This window comes from Pteropus vampyrus, unplaced genomic scaffold (genome assembly GCF_000151845.1).
Source record: "Pteropus vampyrus isolate Shadow unplaced genomic scaffold, Pvam_2.0 Scaffold52, whole genome shotgun sequence".
NCBI classification, from domain to species: domain Eukaryota; kingdom Metazoa; phylum Chordata; class Mammalia; order Chiroptera; family Pteropodidae; genus Pteropus; species Pteropus vampyrus.
This window is the reverse complement of record NW_011888833.1, coordinates 3,967,408-3,974,126: the sequence shown is the minus strand read 5'-3', so window position 1 is coordinate 3,974,126 and position 6,719 is coordinate 3,967,408.

The window sequence follows — 6,719 nt, the reverse complement described above, 5'->3', positions numbered from 1 at the left end:
CCCCGTCCAGCTGCAGAGCCGGGCCGGGCGCGCGCCGCTGTGGCTCGGTGCCGGGGGCCACGGACAGCCCGCGAACCACCCGCTGCGCTGCGAGCCTCCGGGTCCCCGGGCTCCCTCTCCGGCCGCCACCTCGGGGGAACCGCAGCGGCAGCACGTGGAAGGGCGTCTTTGGGACCAAGGTCACCGGGCCAGACTTCGGCCGGTGCGCCCCATGGGTCGCGCGTTCCCTTCATTCCGACCCGACGGACGCTTTCACCCAGGGAGCAGGGGTTTGAGAAGGGTGGAGGGTGAGAAGGGACCAGAAGTCAGAGTGAACGTGCTCGCGCGGCCGTGTGTGCGCGCTGGCTCAGTTTTGCGTTTGAGACGATGACTTCCGTGTTTGTAGGTGGGTTTCTGGAATTCAGAGGCTCATTTGATTCTTTGGTCTGATCCAGCGTGTCTGAGAATTGAATGCAGTCAGGTTTGTTAACCTTTTTGGACGTTTCTCTATTCCTTTTGGTTTCGGTGTTGGAGTTCTGTGTTAGAACATCACACTTAAAAATACTTGAACTAATTCTAGCACAGCTTGTAGGTTCCACTTACCGAATTTTGTTTTTGCACACAGCACCAGATAGGTCATGAAATTTAGCTCATGAAATTGAGAAGTCTCATAAAACGCAGAATTTCCTTGCTTCTTTATAACCAAAGTTAAGTGAAACTTTTTGTCACAAAACTGAGTAGGTAGCATTTTCAGACTCTTGCAAATTAAGTCAAGAAAAAACTAGGTAGAATCCCACTTAATACTAGGTGCTTAAGATTCCGAGCATTTCTTGAAATAACTTGAACATTTTCTAGGCGGTAGGGGCCGCATATTCATTAGACTCCGGAAGTACTATGTGACCCCAAACACCTGCTTGAGTTCTTACATTGATGGGAGACACTTAGTGTCCTTCCTCATTGCCTGGATGTTAATTAGGGTTTGTGCTTGCCAACGCCTCCCTCTTCCCTGACAAAGCCAGTTGTATCATTTGTAAGGGAGTAGCTGGGAAAACTAGGAATAAGTGCCGTTTCCTGAGTCCGTGCTCTGTACCAGATACCTGTGTGATGCTTTGCACGCTTTAAAACTCTCTGCAGCAGCTTTCCCAGGTGGAGGGAGTTTAGGTGGCCTGGATTACGTAGTTGCTGAGTTGCCGGACTGGATCTAGAACTCAGAGATCTTCCACTTGCCTTCTCCCTCTCAGAGATGTTGTATAGATATCTGTTTACACACTTTTAAATCTTTTCAGAGGAGAAGAATATGGAAAAATGTTATTAAAAATAGGAAGTTCTTTTTTAGAAACTTCTCGGTATTCAGAAATGTGTAAGAAGAGCAGTTACTGCATTGTTTCTCAGCCTGCAAGGTGCATTCCAATTTATTATTAATAATAGATTACATTTAAGTGCTTTCCATGTGTGAGCCGCGACGCCAGGCACTTTACATATTTCACCTTTAATCCTCAGTGACTTTGAGGGGCTTCCATTTCCATGTTGTAGACTAAGGGATGCAGACATGTAGAGGTCAAGAAACTGACCAAATTTTCAAGGGAAGTAGTAGAATGGGGACTCCAGCTCGGGTCTGTCTGTCACCGGTCTGTGCCTCGTAAGTTGCTGAGTAGTGGGACTGGAAGGCAGGGAAACTAACTCATTTGGAGTAGTTAGGATTGTTTAATCTCCTTCACTTATTTGGCATTAGGATATTTAAAAAGAATGGGTGATTTTATCATATTTCCATCAGTGTGGGTCAGATGGATACTCATCTGGAGAAATCTTGTTCATGGAAAATTGCTGTATGTTTTAGCCGTAAATATGTTTTGGGATTCAGAATAATTGGTGATGTCTTTCACAATTATTTTTGCTTAATTTTTCCATTTGGTAGTCCACATATTTCATGAAAATCAGCATAGGAGTTTTAGTGTGTAGAACAAGCTCACAAAATCTTTCAGGACATTGGTCTTAGGGTGTCTACGAAGGATATCAGAAAAACTGTAAGCCGATTTTTGGGCGTGAACATATGTTTTTGTTAAGAGGGTCCATAGCTTTTTATCAGTTTCTCTCAAAAAAGAGAGACCCTGAAAAATAAGTTCTTAGTCTAAGTGTCCTCCCCTTCATTTTACGGGTGGGGAAACTGAGGGTCAAAGAGTTAGAAGTGGCTTGCCGAAGGTAGTTCACAGAACAGAACAGCATGGTCCAGAGCCCAGCTCCGAAGCCCAGAGCACTAGACGCCCCTTCAGAGCCACGTTGCTTCCACGTGTCGTCATGTCGTAATTGTTATGTGTTACCACTTGATGGGAAATTTTGAAATGTGTTTTTTTGATATTGCAGTTGCTAAATAAAGTAGCATGTTAGCCCTTTAGAGTGTTGACGATATTTATGGATATTATAGGTCTCGACAGTTATTCCCTCCCTCCCAAAAAAGGTAGAAATGGAATATTTACTTTAAATGCTCTGAGTACTGCTGAATCTTCTAATTCAAGACAGTGAGGTAGGTTACTTGCCAGAAAATAATTTGAAGGTGAACAAACTAGAATGAGGAAAGACTTGTAAATTGGTAACAGTATGCAAGAGAAGTGATCAATTTTGAAAGCATTGGGCAAACGAAACATTTTTTAAATAGAGCCTGAAAATTTCTTTTCCAAATATATTCCAGTTGTTGGCTTTTGTTTAAGATACTTGACTTTACGTTTTTGAGAGGGTATTAAATACGTAGCAGAGTGAGTAAAGCCGACCACACTTGTGTGTGACGTTCTCAACAGTGAGACTAAGAGTTTCAGCAAGTTACATTTACAGACCTGAAAATTTGAGGTTGTAGATACATTTTATGTTATTTAAAAATTATAACGAATACCGAACGTATTATGTTAAAGCATATCAGCGACACACATACAGAATGCAAAGTGAGCCTCCCTCTTCCCACTTTCCCTACTCAGTTTAAATGTAGTTCGACCCTTTTTCCTATGCTTTTACAGTATATATTAGGTTTTCTTTGCATAAATGATATACTATAAATATCCTTAATTTCAGAAAAAATCTTAGAGACCCCTTCTGAATGGTATGAAGTCGGGCTGTGCAGAAAGGTGTCGAGGGGGACGGCAGAGTCCCCGCAGGTCCTGCTCTCTCTTTGGAGGTGACTTTCTTCCGTGTCCGTGTTGAGAATCTCTAAGCATCTAAGCATTTAAAACATCACACGTCATGTTTTAAATGTATGTTTTTACATAAATGAGATTGTGTGATTTATATCATTCTTCACCTTACAGTAGATGAATTTTGAAGAAAATTTGTTAATCTGTTTTTGGTGAATAAATATAAAATGTACGATGCATTTTGATTTCAGAGACCCTGGAGTGGAAAAGTTTAGTATTCTTTTAGTGTTAATATTGCATCTGTTTGAACCATAAGCCCAAAGAGTGCTTTGTTTATGTACCGTCTTGAATTTCCTCTGTTTTGTCCTCTGGTCCCCTTGGGCTGTCAGGAACCGTCCTTAGTGAGTGACGGTGTGAGATAGTGCAGACCACATATGTTAGTGGGTACTTCATGGAAAAGTAATTGCATGTATCGATTTCAAAACGAATGTATTTTATTAAATCTAAATGCAGCTTTAATGAAAGGCATTCATAACTGATTTTCATGGCTTTTATTGTAGTGTAATTGTGTTAATGTTTTGAAAGCATATGCAAAACCGTAGTGCTATACAAAAATTGTTATACTCTGATTCTCACATTAATCCTGTGAAGTAAATAGGAAAAGAGATATTCTTAAACTTTATAAATGAGAAAAATCCAAGATTCAGAGATGGTTACTGAATTTCCTGTGGTCATATAGCTGGTTTGGGTCTGGAATTCAGCCTCTGGCCATTCGTTCATTCTAGAGCAGCGGTCCCCAAAGTTTTTGGCACCAGGAACCTGTGCTCCCATGAGAGTGTGATGCCTGATGATCTGAGGCGGAGCCGAGGCAGTGATGCTGGTGCAGGGAGCGGCTGCAAGTACAGATGAAGCTTCACTTGCTCGCCCCGGTTCCTAAGAGGCCACGGACCAGTACCGGTCCGCAGCCTGGGGATTGGGGATCCCTCTCCTGGACCGTATCTTCAGTATGCACGTGGTAGGCACGATGCTCCACATGCTTGGGAGACAGGAGAAAGACAGACCATGTTTGCAAGGAGGGCACACGGAGTAGGGGACAAAGGCAAAGCTACCAGCGCTGTCACGTGATGCTTGTCATGGCAGTGTCTCTCAGTGTTCCGGGAGAGCACAGAGCGGGGCTTAGGCCTCAAGCTGAGTCATGAGGACAGATTGGAGCTCTCCAGCTGGATGAGAGGCACCCCAGGCAGAAAGATGTGTTTGTACGAGGGCCTGGGGGAAACAGAGACAGTGTGTTGAGGGAATATTTGAGCCCTTGTTCAGTGGGGATTTCCTGAGCCCCTTCTCTGTGTAAGATACAGTGCTTTTAATTTTTTTGAAATCAGTAATGCACATGTCATAAAATTAAAAGAGTTTTGATTATAACATTTACTTTTCTTACTGGAAAGATGCATTGTATTCAGTAAGCATTTTTAGTCCAGCCTTGTCTTTTAGTCTCTGCCTTGGCACTAGGTATTAAAAAACTGGCAGTAACAATTCTTTTTCTCAAAAAAGAGTTAGCAGAAAATTTTTATTTAAAACTCAGTTCAGTTAAGTGTGTATTTTACAGACTTGTGTCAAACTCAACTATTGGAACATAGCCAGTGATCCAGAGAAGAAATACGAAGAGACCTTTGAAATCATCAATAGATACCTGAAAGGCAGTTGATAAAATTTAACAGCATTTTATGATTAAAAATTCAATAAACTAGGAATTGATAAAAATCCAATAAAAACAGTTCTTCGAAACCACTAGTGAATGGTGATATTCTTCAGTAAAATGGGAAGTCCTGATGTAACTTATTCAGCACTTCTAGAGGGTCTCGCTCAGGCGGTCAGGTAAGAAGGAGGAGGAAGTGCACATTGGAAAGAAAAGTGAAATAACGATTATTTGCAGGAGATATTCAGAGGAAAAATCCAGGGAAATTAACTAAAAAACTATGAAAGCCAACAATTGTGTGGTGAGGATCTAAGACAAACCAATAGCAGAATTTCCTTTATACCAGCAAAGATCAGCTTAAAACTGGAAAAACCATCTCAACATTACGAATAAAAACTATAGGAATTAAGTATAGGGCGCTATTTAATAAGAAACTAACAACGTGTTTTTTTAATGAGGAAAACTTTACAGCTTATTCGAAGAGTATAAAAGACGATCAGAATTGAAGGCAGTGTGCTTCTCAGTCCGGAGACAGTCTTGGGGCGGGGATGTCCCTTCCGCGAGGGCTGCGGGTGGAGTGCAGCCTCAGTCAGAATGTCTCCTACCCCGTCACCCGTTTTTCAGGTGGGAGAAAAACCTGACTAATTAATTAGGAAATATATCTGGAAGAATAATTGTATGAGAAGAACAAAGAAAATTTAAAAAAAAAAGAAAAATGAAGGGTTTAGTGGACTTGGGCCAAATATTGAAATGTATCCAGAAGCTACAGTAATTGAAACATTTGGCATCGTGGTGGAAAGACTAGAAAGCTGGAACAGAATAGTCCAGAAACAGAACTATGGTTAAAATGATGTTTCAAATGGGAAAGATGTGGAGAAACAGATGAGCCCGTGGAAGTATAAAAAACCACAAGCTTTTGGTGAACAGTTGCGCAGTATATATGCCCTTTGACCCCACTGGGTCACTTCTGTCCATCTACTAGCCTCTGGAAATATTTGCACATACACAGAATTGTTTTCTGTAGGTGTATACCTTGCACTAGCAAAGAGCTGAAGCAATGCGAATGTCTTCTTGGAAAAAAACTCGTTAAATTGTAGCATTCTGTATAGTGAGATTTTATGAAACTCAACAAATGTGGATCTAATATGTAGCTTTTGTTTTTTTTAATAGAAACCTCTGAGTGGACATAGAAAGATGTTCAAAATAAGTGAGGAAAATAGTGCAGAACAGAATGTATGATCTGGTTTTGTTTTCTAAATTAAAAAAACTCCGCATCTGTTTGTGTATGCGTAGAAACAACTGGAAGCTACTAAACTTTTAAGAGTAGCTATATAGGGATCAGAAGTGGCAAGGGTCCTCGATTTCTAAGTGTAAATGTAGTTTGAATTTTTTACAGTCTAAAACATTGAATCACTAACAATAACATGTTGATACAATTGAGTGTTAACATGTTTTTAAAAACTATGGCTGCTTTCTGGAATGTTCTATAATTTTTATCTCAAAGAAAATTAAAAACCGTATATATGTCAGGTCATCATCCCATTTCTGCTGGTGTTTCAGCACTGCTCGTTAAGCATAATCTTGCTGGCAAATAAGGGGAAAAAAGCCTTTTGAGAAGAGCTATTAGAAAGCCAGTAAGCGTGATTCTGAAGAGATGCGCGTTTACTCCCAAGCCGCACTCATTCACTTTTAACCGTGGGGACAATTGGGCCCACCCAAGAGGGTTCACAGCTCAGAAGGGGCGTGGTCTGTCTTGGGCAGTGGTGCTGACCCCTAGGGTGCCGACTCCTGGGGGTGCCGACTCTGGGCTCTCCGTGGTAAGTAACCGAAGCTTCCGGTTTGCTGGATCTCACCCCAGCCCCCTCCCAAGGGCTCCCTGGTTGGGCTGCCCCGGAGTACAGCTGGGAGGGGTCCCGCAGGGCTGGCCA